Source organism: Protopterus annectens, chromosome 1.part1, assembly GCF_019279795.1.
Source record: "Protopterus annectens isolate FY-2018-M chromosome 1.part1, PAN1.0, whole genome shotgun sequence".
Taxonomy (NCBI): Eukaryota; Metazoa; Chordata; order Ceratodontiformes; family Protopteridae; genus Protopterus; species Protopterus annectens.
Window position 1 is genome coordinate 345763554 of NC_056726.1, and position 21185 is coordinate 345784738.

The window sequence follows — 21185 nt, forward strand, 5'->3', positions numbered from 1 at the left end:
CGCAGTACATCAGAACTGCCACAGAATACCGGACAGCTGCGGAAGGGCAGCAAGGAGGCATTATACAATGCCATTATTTAGGAAAAGTAATTATTTTTTTTCTTAAATAATGTCATTGTATAATAGCAATAACCCATGCCTAAGTGTGGGTAATGCTGGATTTACCCACGGTTGGCTTTGTTTGGCCATTCGGGCTTCGCCTTCGTGATCAAACCACACCAACCGTGGGTAAATCCAGCATTACCCATGCCCAGGCATGGGTTATTGCTATTTTCACACATACACATACACACACACACACACACACACACACACACACACACACACACATTGTTTTTATATAATTGTCATGTACGTGCACGCATGCTTTGGATAATGAGTACAAGCAGAAAATTATAAGAAACAGTCACCTTTTCAAAGTGTTAAAAAAAAACAGAAAGTCAAAATTGTAACAAGCCAAAGCTAAAACATCCAGAAATGAAAACAACCTCACAATGTCCACACACAGCAGTACATAAATCCAGACGTTCATTTTATTTTACATTGTTATGTTGTTAAATAACACTAAACCTGAAGAGGATTTTTGCCATTATTCCTGTTCCTGCTGCTTAACCAATGTCCTAGAGTAGTATTTAGCAGTTTACACACCCCTCTTCATTACAACATACATTCATTTTCCGACAGCAATGCGAATCATGCCTGTTTAAATATCTGGTTGGAATAATACATAAGTACCCATTAATCAAAGCTAATTGGTTACCAATCACCACAAGGGCCTCATTACTATTAAATACTGTAGAATTCAAATTACTGAATGATAGCTAATGCTCACCTCTATAAAAAAAAAAAAAAAAAAAACCTTCAGAAAGCCACTGATCTACACAGACAGAAGCAAGATGGAATTCAGCTGATAATACTGCATTTAAAATTATTCACTATTCAAAAAGCTTTTTTCAAAAGTTACCACATTAAGTTGTATCCATCCAGGATAAAATTTGAAAAACTGATAATCACAATTTATTCCAAACGCAACTCAAGAAATATCTATTGCAGGATAGCAAATGCATTTGCTTCTGCTTTCCTTGCTAACAAAAACAAATAGCTTGCATTATTGACATACTACTCTTCCCAAAGACACAATATTACCACAGGTGGATTGTGGTACTTGGCTGCTGGGTTACAGCCCTTCCAAACAAAAAAATAATTCCAAAATGCTTTTTCATTTACTTCTTTTTTAAAATATTTGACTTTCCAGAAGCCACAAGTCAGGAATCCAGACACATGCTGCTATGTATGATCAGAGCTCTGATTTCTATTAAAAAATTTAAATCTGCTTACTTGAGTTCTCAACAGAAAAAAAGGTTCATAGGTTGGTACTAGGCTATCAGCCCTAGGGCCTATACAAGCCTAGCCATAACAATTCCCTGGCTATTTCTTCCCACACTATTTACTTACCTGGGCCCCTGTCTAACAGGGTGACTGACGTGATCCCCGGGGTGAATTTCCTTTCTCCCATCCAATCATCAAGGTTCCTTTTGAAGAGGGCCAAAGAGGCACTCTGCTTGACATGTATGGGCAATCTGTTCCAGAGTCTGGGGAGTCTCTGGGTCAGGAACCTATCCCTTCAGCATGTTTTGTTTATTGTGATGACAAGGTTTAGATCCCTGGAGCATGTGGCTCTGAGGGATTGGGATTTCTTTAAGTGTAGCATGTCCAACAGCTCTGGGTTTGACATGGCTTTGTATGTTAAGCAGAGATCGCCACTGAGTAGACGATATGCGACAGAGTATAGCTGGAGTTTATTAAAGCAGTCAGCGTAGGGCATCTACTTTAGGCCTGTGATTCTTTTAGTGAGGTATTTCTGCGGCCTTTCCAGTTGTTGCAGATGTCTTGAGAGGTACATACCAAATGGGGCGTTGTATTCTATAATGGGTCTAATGAGGGATGAGTACAGTGGGACAATGACCTCCTTTTTTCTGGATGAAAAGCCCTTAGTGATGAGGTGTGCCACATAGAAGGATTTCCTGACTGTTGTGGCGATGTGGTTATTGAAGTTGAGACCACTGTCCACCTGTGTCCCCAAGTCTCTTATCACACTTTCGGTGTTTAGTGTACTGCCACCTATATGGTAATTCACGGATACATGTTTTTTCCCAAAGGGGATAACTATACATTTCTTGGCATTGAGCTTAAGCCCATGGCTCTGGCACCAAGCATCTGTTTCTGTAAGGCCCTTTTGTAGAGTATCCACATCATTTGGGGATTCAATAATGGCTCCCAGTTTGCAGTCATCTGCGAACTTTGTTAGCCAGAGTCCCTTAGTATTGGCCTGTACTTCAGAGAAGTAGATGCCAAACTAGAGCGGTCCCAGGACTGAACCCTGAGGTTCTACACTTGTCACTTGTCTGGAGCTGGATTTGGAGTCGACTACGTTTACAATGTGGGTTCTATCAGTGAGCCAGTTAGCAATCCACTGGGTGACGTAGGGATTAATGCCCAGCTTAGTAAGTTTCCAGAGTGGGGATGGTGTCAAAGGCCTTGGCAAGGTCTAGATAGGCTGTGTGGACCACCTTACCCTTGTCCATGGCTCTGGAGACTGATTCAAAGAAGTCAATCAGGTTCAGAAGACAAGATCGGTCCTTCACGAACCCAAACTGGGTGGGATCCAGAGTTTGAAGGTTGCCAATGTCTTTGTTTATAAGTTCCATGATAATACGCTCCATGGCCTTGCAGATAAGGCTTGTCAGACTGATGGGATGGTAGTTTCCGGGATCCAAGGTGGATCCCCCTTGTGGAGTGGGATAACTGTAGCTCTGCGCCACTCAGTGGGCACGAAACCTGAGGTGAGGCTATGATTAAACATGACACTTAGGTGAGGTGCCAGTTCATATTGTAGTTCATGTAGTACACAGCCCGGGATGTCATCTGGTTCCATGGATGCTGTATTCTTAGCTTTGGAGAGTGCGTTTTTTTACCTGTGTGGCCATTATTACCGGAATTTGGCAATCTTCCGATATTGAGATGGGCCATTTAGGGGGTGAAGTTGGCACTGAATCGATCTGCCAGGATATTGGCAATATCCTTGGGATCAGTATATTTAATGCCATTCTTTTTAGCTCACAGCAGATCTGAGCATTGCCATTTAGATTCTTGACATAGTTATAGAATGCCTTGTGGTTGTCTTTCGAATCTTTGGCAATTTTATTTTTGTAACTAGCTTTGGAGGATTTTATGAGGGATCTTAGCTTCTTACTGAGGCTGGTAAGGGAGTTTTTTGCATCCTGGGATTTTCCTCTTTTTTGCAACAGTTTCTTCCTTTTGTTGTAAAGTTTGTTTATGGCAGGGGACCACCAGATTGGCTTCCTTTTTTTGGATGAGAGCATCTTGGTTCTATTTGGTATGACACAATTCATGCATGAGTGGATATGCTCGTACAGTGCGTTAGTGTAGGATTCAGCAGTTGAACTTTCAGTTCCCGTCTGCATGGGTGTCATGAAGTTTGTCACTTCTGACTTGAGTAGCATAAAGTTGGCTTTGGAGAAGTTTTTTTATGGAGGTTTCCTTACTGGGGGGTGGGGGTGGGATGTGGATGTTAAGGGTGATTAGCTTATGGTCAGACCTGACTAACAAGGGGGTGAACATAGGTGTGGAGCATCGATTTCCCATGTTGGTAATGACCAGGTCTAGGATATTGGAGCCCCTGGTGGGAATATGGATTAGATGATCCATGGCGTTGGAATTTATGAATTCCAAGAACCGTTGGGAAAAGGTGATGGTACATGAGTAGTTTTCCCAGTTAATGGCAGGGTAGTTAAAAATCACTCAGTATTAGTGTGTTTGGTTCTATCTTAATATTTTCCAGTATGTTTAGAAAGGTGTAGTGAGAATCTTGGGGTATAGTGGGGGATCTGTAGCAAGCTACAATTTGGACTGCAGTCTTACCTAGTGTTAGTTGCACCTGGAGAATTTCAGACGCATTGTGTTGGGCAACTAGCCTGGTGGTGTGAATATCCTTGGACAATATTGACACTCCTCCACCTTTAGTGTTTCGGTCCTGGTTTGGTGGCCAAAAAGTGTGGTAAGAGTTGTAGTCTGGTATTGCAGGGGTGCTCTCTGGAGCCTTGAACCAGGTCTTAGTTACTGCACAGATATCGATGTTCTCCATTTTTAGGAGTGCCTCGAGAGAGTGCATTTTGAGGTTTAGATGTCTAGCATTGAGTAGCATTACCTTCAGATTTTGCATGCTTGTACCTGTTACGGTGGTGGTTTTGTCCTTTGAACTTTGCCTAAAAAAGGCACTATAGGGGTGGCAAGAGCCTTAGCCATTAACCTGAATCCCAGGTGGCCACATTTTATTACAAGTCTTCTTATTATTTTGAGGGGGATACAAACATTACTTGCATGTAGGCTGGTGGGGCTGCTGGACAACATAGCAAGAATCCATTTGCCAGTAGCTCAGGCTACACTAGGTCACTTTTTCCAAGGCAGCATGAAATAAATCAAAAGTAATGACTAGGCTTGGCAACTGTTGGGAATGTGATCGTGAACTTGGGGAGATTATGATTTTTTTTAATTATTAACTCTTTTACAATCATAGACTTGAGTCTACTCTGTTTGATCTCTGAAAACAGTCTGGCATTAGTTTCTAAATGTGTCTGTTTTGATGTCAGTTGTCATGCAAAGTAAACATTTTAAACTAATAAAAAGAGTTATTTTTTTCTTCATCTGTGTGCAACCTTATTGGGTTTGCCAGAAGATACTGTGATACAGACTTAAACCAGTTTATAACTGTCATGATGCACACCTCTGATTATCCAGTGATATATAGCAGTGACCCAACTCACTAGATGAAGCCTCTATAGATGACAGTGTCTCCATATTTGTAAAAAAAAAAAAAAAATCACTTCAGCTAGTTAGATAAGATAGTGATCTGGAACTCCTCCATTTCCATCTTACCTTTGACCTGACCCCTTATCACATCTTGACTAAATATAGGACCCCCTCTATGTCCCCCTCAGCCCATAACTCCTATCTAATTAGTATGGAGTCCCTAAGCATTAAGCCAAACAACATTCTCCTAGGGGACTTCCAACTACCCCTCCATTAACTGGGAGACATATATATTCTCTAATATATATGCCCAGAGATTTGCGTACTTAATCAGTACAAACTCTCTGGAACAATTAGTCCACACATCAATCAGAGGTGATAAAATCCTGGACTTGGCCTGCACCAATATGGGACAGCTCTGCTCCCTACCAATTATAACTCCCTTTATGGTCAAATTGGATTACAAATTGGTCAGAGTCACCTTAAGACTGAAGCCAGAAACATCCTCCAGTACCTCTGCAATCAGAGATTATGCCAAGGCTAATCTACTGAAAATGACTGATGACATGGCTAAATTCTACATCCCCCATCCAACTAGATGAACCCGCTGCTTATCTGGAATCCTTTACTGCCAAGTTCTATGCACATGTGAATAGACACATAGATGCATCTCTCAACTTCTGAAGTAAATATTGTGCCAAATTCAAAAATAAACTCCTGTGATGGAACTGAAATGCAAACAGGCTCTATAAGTGAGGGGAAAAAAACCCACTGCATGTAAAAATGAATGTAATTATCAAGATACAAGAAAGATCATTCTAAACTTAACAGGAAACTCCAGATGCTGATCAAATCAGCTAAAGACAGATATGAGATAAAAATAACCTCCCAGATAAAGGACAACCACAAAGCCTTCTTTAACTATGTTAGAAATCTAAGAAACAATGCCCAGCACTTCACAGACTAATTTAGCAATAACCGATGAGTGGGTTTGGTCTACTGAAGATTTACCTAAGGTTGGTGTGGTCTGATCACGAGTGTGAAGCCAGAGTGATTAAACAAAGGCAGCAGTGGGTAAATCTTCAATATACCCACACCCATGAATCAGTTATTGCTATTATACAATGACATTATTTAAGAAATTACTTACTTTTCTTGAATAATGTCTTTGTATAACTGTGTTGTGGTGTTCCCCCGCATTGTTTCTGTGTTTTTCTGCTTTGTTAATGTACTGTGCATGCATATGGGACTTACGTTCCCAAGCTTACACAGTACATCAGACAGTGCTTTGGAAAGCAAGCAATGGAGAAAGGAAGATCTCCATTGCTTTTTTTTTTTTTTTTTTTTTTTTTTAGAAAAAGAAAAAACTGTGAACTCTGGACAGTTTGTAGGTATGATAGAGATGGCAAAAATACAAGGAAAATCAGGTATGTTATGCAAAACTAACGAAATGTTACTGATTTTCTTTGTATTTTCTCTGCCCTCCATATGTACCTTTTGACATCTTATCTCAAGAAATGTGTAAAGACTTACATAAGTGGGACAAAGTTCTGTATTGTAAATGTCGGTCTTATAAATTTAGAAAGCTGATAGAATAACAGGATTTATGCTGTCAGGCACTGACTTCCATAACATATATTAGTAGAAGAAAGCCCATGCAACTGGACATTTTTCTGTTGGTATATGCTCGATTTGCAATGAGCATGATGTTTTTGAATAATAATGAGCTACCATTGTATAATAGTAAATTATGTCACATACTCTAATGCAGAGAACACAATCAATCTACTGGCAGATCAATTTAATTCTAACTTCACCCCTTTTCCCTTCTACATTCCAGTATCTCCTACACCCCTCCCTCAAAAATCCCTTGAACAAGTCCTCAATGCACTATCCAAGGCAAAGAACACTGCTTCTTTGGGGCCAGATAACATACAGGGCTACTTACTTTGCCAGTCTAAAACAGGTCATGTCAGACATCCTTCAGAGGCTATTCAGTATCAGCCTCCAAACAGGCTTTGTGCCAGATGAAATGAAAAGAGCAACTGTCATCCCCTTGCACAAAAGTGTGGAGTCAGTGCACCCAGGAACTTACAGACCCATAAATTTGAACAGTCTCATTTGTAAGGCTATGGAAAGGATTATTATGGAATTAATAAATAAAGACATTGGCAATCCACAAACTATTGATCCAAGCCATATATAAAACCACAAAACCAAAGCAGCACCAATGAACCACCAAAAAATAGAAAGGCCAGTGATAAAAAAACACTTTAATAAGTACAAAATAATAAAATGGATTATATCTCTTACCACCTCGGTTTAACAAAGCCTTTATAGAGTATTGACCCAAACCAGTTTGGATTTGACAAGGACATATCCTGCCTACTTAAACTGGTTGATGTTTTGAGAAGGTTGCTGAAGCAATGGAAGAAAAGAAATCAATAAATGCCACATACCTGGACCTTGCAAAGGCGTTCAGCATCATCCCATACTTGGGTATCATAAATATCAATCCCTATTTAATTTATTGGATTGCAAACTATCTCACAAATAGAACCCAGAAAATTAGAGTGGGTTGCTCTACCTCCTCCAAAAGACCTGTCACTAGTGAGGTAGCCCAGGGTTCTGTCCTTGGACCACTCTTCTTTGGCATTTACTTCTCAAAGGTCAAAGCTGTTAAGGGTTTAAGACTGACCAAGTCTGCAGATAACTGTAAACTTGGTTCCATCATAAACTCCCCAGAGGGCACCAAGACCCTCCAAGAAAGTCTTTCTCAAACCACTAGCTGGGGTCAAACCATGGACTTAAACTAAACGCCACTAAATATATAATGGTATCCTTTGGCAAGCAAGAAGTCCCTGTAACTCTTAAATTTACAACACAACCCTAAAACCTAATATGGTATTAGAAGCCTGGAAACCTATGTACACAACAGATTGTCCTTTGGTCACCGCATCTCCACTGCTGTAAGAAAGCATTTTCTTTATTGCACAGCTTATTATTAAACGTATGGCATCCAGTACCAGGGATATGATCATTTCACTGTACTTTGTGCTCAGGCTGATCATTGAGTATAATGGCTCCTTCAATATGTACCTGTCCAGACATCTGACACAGCCTGAAACCCACAATGTTTTCTTACTAAGAAAATCAAGAGCCTAAATCAAAAAACTATACAGACCATCTCAAAACCTTGTCGCTCTTTTCAGTGTTTTACAGTCTACTGAAAAGTGATCTTTGCCTTGTGTGCAGAACCTCAGCAGACAATATCCTGTCAGACCTATTGCACATTCACAAGTCCAATGGGGTCATAAACACCTGATCAAGAGCTCTAAATCTCTTTTGTAACATAAATAGAACACGTTGAAGGGATAGATATGTATCGCAGAGAATACCACTTCTTCAGAATTGCCTTCCTCTCCACATCAAAGTACTTCTCTTACAATATTTAAACGTAATCCAGCAGAATGGGTAAGTAACCTAAATTCACCCCTGGTTTAGCACTCCTGTCCCTCATGGATAGGGGAAATGATAATGTTCTGCTCATCTCTCGATTATTCATACTTAAAGGGCTAAAATCTTCATGGGAATGTATGGCTGGGCTTCTAAAGATCCTCCTGTATCAATAGCCTAGCAAGTGCCTATGAACCTATAAAAGGACATTCTCTTGCATCTATTGACGCTTCTCATCTGCCCTTCTAAACCTTGTGGTGTTGACGTTTAGAAGCCTAGTCATACAGTCACATAAAGATTTTAGCCCTTGTACTTTAAGTACAATGGAAGTCATTCAATACAAACTGTACAACAGGCATGCATTTCACATTTTTGAACATAGTCTTTAAATTGGCTATCATCTGTTGCCTTGTTGTAGTTAGTGACTATTACTTATATGTTAAAAGAGTAATAGTCTACAACTATGCGGTAACGTTTGCATTCACAAGTTTACTACTGTCTTTTGCCAAGGATATTGTGGTAAAGGTGCTGAAGTTAACGGCTCTCTTTTTAGAGACTGTTTAAAAATTATACAGAATTGACACTTTGACTTAAGCTTTGCAGTGTCTTGGTTGATGTCATTTTTTGCTCTTTCTGGACATTTTGTGTGACCCTGATGTCCTTTATGTTTTTCACATAGCACTTCATTACATTCTGATAAGAGCACCACCACTGATACAGCAATAAGTCACCATGTTTTGATAGTGCAGTGATTGTGTAGTACTATGTTTCATTTGTATCCAGCAAATGGCCATCCATCATAGACACATTGGATAATAGCTTGTAGCTTGTGGTCATCTTTGGTAGAATACTTTAACTTTTCTAATCTCTTGGTAGTCACAGGTCTGCTTGTCATTATGCTGTATGCATAAGTGGCAGCATCTTCTCTAGTACTTGACAAAATAGATGGCCGTGTATAGGATTTCTGGCTAACATGTCTGCTACAACTAATTCATTTCCAGGCATGTTGACATATAGATTGCTCTGCCACTGAACCTTTTCAGTCTCATAAGAGCCTTTTTACACCTGGGTGGCACTTTGTCTAAATTGTAGGAATTAATCAGTGAAACCACTGGCTTGTGATCAGTTTAGAGGTGGAAATTCTCCATTAGGTATTAGGTCTGTTCAGAATCATTAACATTCTGCTGCAATAAGCATCAGGATGTAATGCTTGTTCATTTATTTGGAGTAATGCTGCACCTAGCACATATCTACTAGTATCAGCACCTACAGCTATTGGTTTACTAACATCATAGCATGCTAGCATTGGAGTTGCATTGCTAGCATCTTGCTTCCTGTGCCAAAAGCTTGGCCTTGAGAGTTTCTCCATCACCAGTGTATATCCTTCTTTAACATGGTGTTTAATGGATGTAGCACAGTTAAAAGATGCGGCACAACCTCTCAAGAAGTTGATCAGGCCTAGGGTTTGTATTAATTCAGTCACACAAGGAGGATTTGATAACCTGGCTCTTCCTCTGTCCTTGCTTACATTTGGTCAGATTCTCCTTGCAATTATACTATTTCTCTTCTAGGTATCAGAGAGCAAACAATTATCAGTTAAGAGCCTGTAATGTCTACACCTTGCTTCCCTGAAGTTAAAAGCCAGCTGGACATGCACCATCTACTTGCAACTTTGTTTAGTGCATTCTATGTCACTTTTTTAATATCATGTTTAATAAAGATGTTAAAAAATTCCTCCACTTTGGAAACTCAACAAAGTGCCATTTTGGATTAAAGTAGATATTGATTCAGTTTCCAGCAACAGCCGACATGAAGGCTGACTCGTCAGGGTGCAGTGTACTCAGGGCCGGTGTTAGCATTCTGGGGGCCCCCAGCAAATGTCAAGTTGGGGGCCCCCTGGCCACTTCCAGTCTAAGTATCACCCTGTCACTGCCACCCCTTTCTAGTTCATGCTGCAGGCTTTAGGAGTAGTACACACAGACTGAGCTGTAGCTACAATGATGTTATTACAACAGGCCTACATACTACACTATGTTGGCCCATCTCACAAAAGGACATTTACAGTTACTAGGATTTACGTGTAACAATGATACATTACAGCAACTCTATGTACAGGGCTGAACTAATGTGCAATGGAGCCCCAGGCACTGCTTACCGTGTCCCCGCAAAAAAAAAAAAAAAAAAAAACACATCCTCCAGAGCTCCCCTCTGTTTCCCCCATGTTGGGCTTCCCACATTATGCACATTACTTTTTTTCTTCCATTTCTCACATTTTATATTTTTTTCTTCAACTTTTTCAAGAAGCTGTAACTTTATATATGCTCTAAAGTGCTTTTTAAGTTTTTTTTTTCTTTTTACCCAATGATGGCTTGAATAGAAATTATGATTAAGGAAAGAAATTCAATGTTGTTGTTCAGCTTTAGTTTTCCTTGCATCTTTTCAATATATTTTCTTGACCAAGACAGCACAGTAATAACCATTTAGGAAATAACTCAATTAAGCCAATGCCCCCAGAAGCCATAGGGGTTGTAGATGCTCTGGGTTGCATTTTAGAGCATTTCCCAACCTTTTAATCCAAAAGTGGTCTAAACAAAAATATTGAGTAAGAAAAAGAATTCCAGTCTTATTTTTTTCTTACACTGAAGACATAAGTTGTACCCAAGGCTTAAAATTCAAAGCTGACAAAAACAGTAGTTCAAAATAAATTAGCAAGTCAATTGTGAGGATACACAGATCCTGTATGGGAATACTGCCTGCCTCCTTAATCCCCCCCAAAAAGGCAGCCACTGCCTATGCAACCCTCTGGTGTTAGACTGGGATGAAAGGAGAGGTTCAAATGGCCACAGTCATGTATTTCAAGTGACTGCTGGAATACATATACATAGCGTGCCTACTTACTCCTCAATCCTAACCCCCAAAGGCAACCAGCTGTATGTATGCCTGATTGTGTGGAAAGTGAAAATAAATAATGATTGCAATAATGTATTCTACTTTGCTGCTACCAGGCAGTACATTGCCCCTACAGGAGCCAAAGTAACTTTCTTTGTATACCTCTGAGGTCTGTTAGAAAAGTGAAGGAAAGTATAACTATACAATTCTCAACCCCCACATAACCTACTGCAAATTTCTGTACACAAACATCTGTGCAGGGATGTTTTAGAATGTTTGTGGTTGAGGGCAGAGGCCATTATCAGTTTTATCCTAACAGGGTCATATCACAACTCCACTAAAGAGTGCAATCAGAAAATGAAAACATTTTTTTTCCTCATTTTTCCTCAACTAAAAACAGCTTTTTTGGGGTCCTCACAGTCAAGGATGATTAAGGGAGCCCCCTGTATCCATTTACCCTGTATCCATTTATACAGTCTGGCGAGTGAGGGCCACCAGATTCCTAGACGATCTAAGTGTCTGAATGCTCTGTGACATATTTTATGCCTTACTTTTGAAATATAATCACTTGTTAGCTACATTTTCTATTGATACCCAGAAGAATAATATGCGTGTCCCAGCATTATTGGATGTATGCATTGATAAAAATAAGTGATATTTTTTACATACACACACGCACATCACAGTTATGCTAATTTTGTACTTATTTCAGCAAATGCATTGCACAACACTAGTACTGCTACACAAGATCAGTGACTGCTGTTTAGCAGTCATCAAACAGCAACAGGGATAAGTCATTTTTATTTACCTCATTAAGTAGTAAATTAATATCTACCACTATCCCTGATTTCACAGATATTCCTGACTTTGCCTCATAATTTTGCTCTGTCACAATAAATCCAGTCATCAGAGTTTTATACTTGTCTAAAAATGCATGTTGATGCAAAATGTTAGTCTAGTAACTTTTAAGTGAATTAGAGTAATATTTAAAATATGTTCCTCATTTTAAGACTTTATTACGCTATCATTTTTATCACTGAACAGAATTCTTCAGCAAAGATGTTGAGAGTTATAGTATCAGTTGTTCTGCCCGTATGTATAAAAACCCTGAAAAAGAAACCATCTCTGAAGATTAGAAGCATAAGCTCTTCTTAAACTCCAAGGTTTGCACTGAGATCGGTCACCCTGGGTTGCTGATCTCTCTAGTGCTTACTTTGCTTATGTTAATTACAGCTTTGCCCTAGCAGGGTCATATCACAGTCCTGTTCATGTTAAAGGGTGTAATTGAAAATTAATAAATATTTTCTCCTCATTTTTCCCCAACCAACAGCAGCTTTTGTGGGGCCTCCACACAGCCAATAATGAATAAGGGGCCCCCTGCAGCCACAACTATTGCAGGTACCTAAAGCTGGCTATGTTAATTTTAGTAAAGAGGATGTCCACCAACCAGGGCTTTACTAGCCCAGGGGCATTGGTAAAATATTTAATGAAATTGTAAAGCTTCTTACTTGACAAACTATTGTTACTGTAACTAAAGATCTTTGAATTTTGAAAGCGATAATAAATAAGAGTTGTTACTTACCTGCTTTATTAAGTACTCAAGCTTGCTGTATTATCTTTTGCTGGTTTGGCAGACATGTTATCAAATAACAGGATAACATAACTTGCAGTGGTTGGGGCCTCCCACCAGGACCAGAGGGCCCCCAGGGTTCACTGGTGCCTAAAACCAGCTATGGTTCTAGGCCTTAGCAACCTTGTACCAGTACAGACAATGCCCAGCAGGTTTGAAAGGTTTGTAGACAGGCAGTAGTTTTTGGCCATTAGATCATAATGACCGACTGGGAATATAGTTGTGTAGAATGGTTTTTAATGTTGGACAATTTTACAGGTGGTAAGAAGCTATATATATGTATATCTACATAAACACACATTGAGAACAAACACAGTTTTCAGCCACCTTCTCTTGAATTACCATTAGGAATACTTTACCACACTATTCAAGGAACAGTTAACTTCAGGTATTTTGTCTTTATGGAAATAAATATCATTAAAACATGATTCTTGGGACGGAAGTTCACAATTCAAGCCTTAAGTTTGACCTTTTTTCACAGAAACATGACTGATTCTCCTTCAAACACACCTGGACAGCTTACAACTCCACAAATACAATACAAATGCAATTCTAGCACCATATAAATTCTCATATTACTATATTATTAGTACCCTTTAAACGCTGCTATTTATAGATCTTCAGAAATTATGACAAATGATCTGAAGGAGCAGCAGGTTCTTGTTTTACATTTCAACTGTACAAATAGCGTGCCATGGCATCTTTAATGAAATATCCTTTTCAGGCATTTATCTGGGTAATGTAATGATGACCAGATCCGTATGCATCTCAGTTTTCATTAATAAATGTAGACAAGCCATGGAATAAATCTGTCAGTTTAAATGGCAGCAGATGAAACTTACAATCAAAAGATTCTGTCAGGAAGCATATAAGACATGGCCTGTTAACAAAATGCTTCCTGTAGTAAGGGTTTGATTCCTCAGCGATCCAAAAAAAAAAAAAAAATGGAAACACAGTTCCGATTTTCGCGGTGATGGCAGGGTCCAGGAACCAGACTATGTGGACGCCCACAAGGAGCCAAGCCAAAGAAGAGCAACCCATGGCTGCTGAATGGGGCCCTCATTTGTGGGGAGGTAATTGGGGGCTCCCCGCGGCCGCGGGTTTTGTGGGTGCCTAACGCCGGCTATGAGTGTACTTAATATTACACTGAGTTTCCAAATTACCTTAATGAAATGCTAATGACATTCTGTTATATTATAGAGTCATTCTAGGCTAATGAGCACAAGGGCCTTTTTAAGCCTAGCCATGAATCCCAAATCTGAGAAGTTCCAATACCCTTGATAAGTGTAAGCAGGGGGTTGGGAGATGAACCATTTACAGGTTATCTGTGTTCATTAGAGACATAGGGCCCAGACCAGAGATAAATTTCTGGTTTCCCATCCAATTGTCCAAGTTGCACTTGAATTGGGTTAGGGAAGAACTCTGCTTCACATGGATGGGGTGCCTGTTCCATAGACGCAGTAGTCTCTGGGATACATACCTATCTCTCCAGCAGGACCTATTTATATCACAGGCAAGGTTTAAGTCTTTAGAATGGGTAATTCTGGTGCTGTTTGTTTTGTGGATATGCAGGAGGTCCATCAGGGTTCGGTCTGACAATGCTCTGTATGTCAGGCATAGACTTGACCCTCAAAAGCCTGTAGGAGACAGAATACAGGAATAGGGATTTGAGGCAGTCTGCATAGGACATTTTAAATGAACACCTCTGCCAAATTTCGAACCCTGGCCCCTCTCAACTACAGCCCACTGCATTAACCCACCATGATATAAGAGTAGCTTCATAGATTGCTATCTAAGCCTAGCCAGGTTTTCCTAAAAGAATAATGATGTTTTTTGATTCTTTTTCTGAATAGGAAATTGAGATCCAGGCATTTTTAGCTACCTCTGTCTATAAGGGACATGGGTGCCAGACACCCTGTAAATTTCCTATTTCCCATTCACTGGTCTAGGTTGCATTTAAACTGGGTAACAGAAAAACTCAGCTTCACATGGACAGGCAGCCTGTTCCATAGGAGGGACACTCTCTGGGACACATATATGTCTCTCCAGCATGTTCTAAGTCACAGACAAAATTCAGGTCCCTAGACCTTGTATTTCTGGTACTCTTTGACTTTGAATATGTAAGAAATTCATACGTGTGGTTTGTGAATGCCTTGTAAGCCAGGCACAGATCACCACTCAGCAATCTATAGGAGACTGAGTAGAGGGAAATGGCTTTAAGGCACTCTGCATAAGACAGGTTTGTTACGCCTTGTATTCTTTTTTTAAGGAACCACTGAGGTTACTCTAGTTGCTGCATATTCTTGCTCAGGTACATACCAAAGGGAGCACTGTACTCCATGACTGGTCTGATAAGGGCAGAACGGGTCTACTTCTAATTACCAAAATACCACTTACCTGAATCTCACTAAATTGGACAACAACACCAAATGTTCACTTAAAAAAACGTTCACATCACCGGAATTTTAAAAAGGGAAAGGAGGCATTTGGCAACATTCAACAAAAAATACACCAGAGTATGTCAAACCCATCCAGGTGGGGGACTTCACTCCCCCACACTCCCCAATGAGGGGGATTTGCCATCCACCCCCCCCAACTATATATATACCAACTCCAAGATTGCACTGTAATGGGCACATTTCCCCATGTTGGCCAAATGCCTCCTTTCCCTGTTTAAAATTCCGGTGATGTGAACGCTCATTTAAGTGAACATTTGGTGTTGTCATCTCGATCTAGTGAGAATTGGGTAAGTGGTATTTCGGTAATTAGAAGTAGGCTCGGGTGGAGTCCAGTGGGATAATGACCTTTTCGGACCTAGATGCCATGCCCTTACTTATAAGTTGCCCAACATAAAAAATTTCCTCACACTGTGGCCATGTGGTAGCTGAAGGTAAGGCTACTGTCTACATGCATACCCAGGTCCCTGACCATTGGGTCAACTCTTAGGGGCATATTATCAACATGGTAATTAGCTGGGATGTTTGAGTTCCCAAAGGGTACAATAATGCATTTCTTAGCATTGAGTTTAAGATTAAGGCTTTGACACCATTTGTTAGTCAGAGATAAATCTTCTTGAAGAATGCTAGTGTTTGCAGGGGAGTCTATGATAACTCCCAGCTTGTAATCATCTGCAAACTTAGTCAGCCATAAACCTTCAGCGTCTGCTTCCACTTCAAAGAAATAGATGCCAAAAAAGGAGCGGGCCCAGTATGGAGCCCTGGGGAATCCACTAGTGACTGGCCTCTTGGTAGAGGTGGCCTTACCTATTTTGACCTCCTGAGTCCTATCTAGCTGGCTATGCAGTGGGTGATAAAAGGGTTTAAACCTAAATTAGTGAGCTTGTCTATAATGCTTGAGTGGAGTATTGTATCAAAAGCCTTGGCCAGGTCAAGGTACGTTGTGTGCACAGTCTGACCTTCATCCAGTGCTTTGGTGACCCTCTCAATAAAAGCCCACCAGATTTAATAGGCATGACCTTCCCTTAACAAAGCCAAACTGTGATGGGTCAAGCATTTGCAGATTACATATGTCCCCATTTATCATATTCATGATGATTCTTTCCATGGCCTTACATATGAGGCTGGTAAGACTTATGGGCCTGTAGTTCCCCGTATCAGTGGTTGGAACTCTTTTGTGCAGGGGAATGACTGTAGCCATCTTCCATTCCTTGGGCACAAAACCTGACTTAAGGCTTCAGTTGAAAAGTGATTCAAGTGGACCAAAGAGGTCATGTTTCATGCTATTTGTTAAACACCCCGGGATGTTATCACAGCCCATGGATACAGTGTTTTTGGCCTTAGAAAGTGCATTGATGACCAGTTCCCTAGTAATCGTTGGGGGATTGTGATATGCATCATTTTCTTTGGACAATTGGGGGGAGTGGGGGGAGATATTTGAGCTGAACCTGTCAGCCAAAAACTTGGCAATGGCCTCCGGTTCACTGTGGGTAATGCCATTTACAATAAGTTCTACACATTGTTGTGTATTTCCCCTGAGGTTTTGGACATAGCTGTTGAAAGTTTTGTGGTTTTCCTTTGCCTGAGAAGCTATTTTTTCTTCACATTTAGCCTCTGAAGTATTAATTAATCCTCTTAGCTGCCTGTTTAGATTAGTCAGGGGACTTTTAGAATGTATAGCTTTGTTCCTCCTACACTTGTCCAAGAATTTTTTTTCTTTTGTTGTATAACCGATTGATACTGTGATTCCACCAGGGTTCATAGGTTCACAGGTTCATAGATCAGTACTAGGCTAACTGCCCTTTTTGGGCCATTTGAAGCCTAGCCAGTTACCCCATGTGAGAATCAAACCCTGCACCTTGTGTCTTTAAGGTAAACACCTTAACCATTATGTCATCCTCCCACTGGTGGCTTGCCTTTGAGTTTGTCTTATTCTTAATATGAGTGGATACAGCTCACACTATACAGCTATCAATATGGCTGTACAGAGATTTTGTAAATAGCTCAGGATATGCTATTGTGTTTACTGGGTTTGTGGGTGCTTGGAATTTAGACCAGGTCTGCATGTCCTCCCCACTGTCGAGTGGCGTTCGAAAGACATGCGTGAATGGGCGTGCATTCAAGGTTGGTTGTCGGGCTAGCACCTCGGCACTGTAAAAATCTACCGCCAATCATTAGCGGACCGGAGTTCTGCTGTGGCGACCCCTAACTGGGAAAAGCCAAAAGATGAACATTGCTTAGTAGATACAGGTTAGCCTTGGAATAGTTCCTAAAGGTTTTTGGTTTCACTGAATCCCTGGATATAACTTTTATTTCAAGTAATACTGCTTTATGATCAGATCTGACAAGCAGACATTACATTAGTGGAGGAATATTGGCTCCCCATGTTTGTGAGTACAAGGTCAAGGATGTTTGTACCCCTAGTAGAAGAATGGACCAACTGTTCCAGGATGTTGCTATTAACACTGTTGAGGAATCACTGGGCTTGTGCATTAGAAGTGGTGTAGGATTCCCAGTCTATAGACGGATAGTTGAGATCCTCCATGAATATCATACCAGGTTGAATGCTGAAGGACTCTAGTACACTGAGATAGCAGCATGGGTTTCTTGGGACATTGAGAGGGACCTATATGTTGCAAGGATATGGTAATGGTACAGTGCCCTGTTTATGGTGAGTTGCACATGTATGAGTTCCACTGGGTCATACACTTTAACTAGTCTGGATTTGAGGTTGATTCACCATGATGTTGTAGTCTGACTAACAATATTATTTACAGAAGGTAAGATTGGCAAGATAGGCATAACTGTGTGGTCTCCAATAGCTCCAGTATATGCAAGCTATTTTTTTTTTACTTATAAAGAAAAGTGTTTGTTTGTTTTTTATTAATCCATTTTTTCATAAAACAAGTAGTTGGTGTCTAGTGGTGGTGCAGAGTTCTATTATTCTCAGTGGGAGGCTAAGGCTACAGGGTTGGAATCCTTTTTATTACCCTCAAGGTATGCTACTTATAGTATCCCTGATTCCTAGAGGTCACCCCATCCCATGTCATTAAAGTTATCGAAATATCTCTGGTGTCAAGTGATTCCCCCCACAATGCTGCAGGATTTGCTCATTAGTTTAGTGGAGTTTGACAGTATGACAGTCCTCCAACCCACACACACAGCACACATTCACACACACTCACATCCCCAGACATCTATCATATCCACTATATAACCTCCCTACTGAGACGCCCAGGCAGACACAAACTCACACCCACACTCATACATGCAGCCATGCACATACACACATACACACATACACACACCACGCGCGCGTGCGCACAGACACTCACTCACTCCAACACTACCTGCCGGTTAAACTTCCAGACACTTACCTCTACTGTGATGGATAAACATGAGATACTGGCAGTGTAAATTAACATGAGTGGCAGTGTTAATCTATGCAGCTGAGCAATTCTCTGACTCCCTCTTCTGTGTACATGTCTTACTGCAAATAGTTGTGGGGGACAGCACATGGCTAATTGGTATGCATGCATTTGATCGGCCGGTGGATGGTCGATTGGGTTATTGCTGAAAGCAGTGCAGCAAAATCCCAAAAAAGTGATCACAATTGTTGTGAATCGCAAAATATCGCCCCCTTTTTGACCCATGGTAGCACTTGTTTAGGTGGTAGAGTGGTTGGAAATATTGAATTTGGTGTTTTTTACGACATTCTGACCATTCGGTATTAAGAAATTTGTGGATAAAAATCGGTGTACTGCATGATCGAGCAATGTCTGCTCGACTAAATGAATGTAAACCGGCTAATTAGTATATGACTCTCCAATGGAATGTCTCGTTAGCATTTAACATGGCTACATGTACAGCCTACAATGGTGTTGCATGTTTTCATATTGCAGCACTGTGATAGGGCTGTTTCTGAATCAGATAGTCAGGCACACTGACGTCCCACTCACTAGGCTGAATAAGGAGAAGGTTACAGTTAGCTGTCTGTTGGGTGCCAGGATCTGCCACATAACACAAGCACTCAGGTCACTCCAGAACAAGTACAAATATGACTCTGTCATTGTCCATGTTGGTGTGAATGACCTGAGCCGTACCTCCCTGGACTACATGAAAAGAGATATGGAAGAGCTCTCTGATCTTGTAACCCAGGCCGGTATGACCCTGACCCTGAGTAGCATCCTGCCCTCACCAAGAATGATACCACAGTATAAAGAAAAAAATATCAATTTCAACAACTGGCTAAGTTTCTGGTGTCATTCAAATGGGATCCAGTGTCTGTCCACCTGGGATGACATGCTCGACAAGCCACGCTGCTTCACTAGAGAAGGCTTGCACCTGTCACCCTTAGGTTTTCTAATACTGGCCAAGGCTCTTACCACCCCCATAGTGCCTTTTTTAGGCAAGGCTCAAAAGACAAACCCACCGCCATAAATAGCACAAGTAACAAAAAACTGAGGGCAATGCTACTCAATGCCAGAAGTCTAAACCTCAAAATGCATGCACTCGAGATACTCCTCAGTATGGAGAAAACTGATATATGTGCAGTAACAGAAACCTGGTTTAAGGCTCCAGAGAGCACCTCAGCACTGCCAGGCTACAACTCATAACATACTTTTCAGCCACAGAACCCGGACCGAAATACAAAAGGTGGGGGCGTATCAATATTCATCAAGGATATCCACACCTCCAGGTTAGTGGCACAGCACGATGCTTCAGAGATCATCCACATGCAACTAACTATGGGCAAAACTGAAATTCAAATTGTAGCTTGCTACAGATCACCCACCATGTCCCAGGACCCCCATTCTGCATTTCTGGAAACACTGGGAAATATAAAGGCCCTACCAAACACCCTAATATTGGGTGATTTCAGTTACCGAAACATTAATTGGGAGAACTACTCAAGTACCAACTCCCTTGCCCAACATTTCCTAGAATTTATAAACTCAAAACACCCTGGATCAACTGGTCAACACTCCCATCGGAGACGAAAACATATTGGACCTGGTCATCACCAACATGGGCGACCGGTGCTCCACACCAGAGGTCAACCCCTCACGGGTTAGATCTGACCATAAACAAATCAATTTGGATATCCACATTCTGCCCCCACCCCCGGACAAGGAAACCACCATGAAAAACTTTGCAAAAGCAAAGCACGTTACTTAAGACCGAGGTGGAAAGTTTCAAAGCCCCCATGCTACAGGATAACATTCTTCAAGCTGCAAAATCCTTTACTAATGCATTCTATAGGCACTTACAAGAATGCATGGATTGTGTTATCCCAAGAAAAACCAAGAATCACTCCTCCAAGAAAAGGAAACCAGTCTGGTGGGCTCTTGTCATAAAGAAGCTACACAATAGAAGGAAGAAACTAGTACAGAAAAGAGTAAAATCCCAAGAAGGTAAGACATCCCTGATCAGTATCAGCCAGAAACTACGATCCCTCATAAAATCGTCCAAGGCAAGTTTCGAAAGAAAAATTGCCAAGGAATCCAAAGATAACCACAAGGCATTCTTCAGCTATGTCAAGAATCGAAGTGGCAATGCTCAGATCTGCTTGAAGTTAGTGCAGAATGGTACAAAATACACTGAACCAACCGATATTGCCAACATCCTGGCAGACAGGTTCAGCGCAAACTTCACCCCCCCTCTCAACCCCAAAAGGGCCCATAACCATACCAGAAGAATGTAGAGCTCCTGAAATCACAGACACTCAGGTTAAAACAGACCTCTCCAAAACCAAAAACACAGCATCAATGGGACTGGACAGTGTCCCAGGCTGCGTCCTACATGAACTCAAAGACGAACTAACCCCTCACCTAAACACACTGCTCAAACTCAGCCTCTCCACAGGTTACGTACCCATAGAGTGGCGCACATCAACGGTTATTCTGCTCCACAAAGGTGGAGTC

General features: G+C 41.0%; 1 protein-coding gene across 2 annotated transcripts in view; it reads right to left on the reverse strand.

Moving 5' to 3' along the window:
- TPD52L1 (TPD52 like 1) overlaps positions 1–21185 on the reverse strand; it is a 1279033-nt gene that overhangs the window by 1158994 nt on the left and 98854 nt on the right. The window lies entirely within an intron of this gene.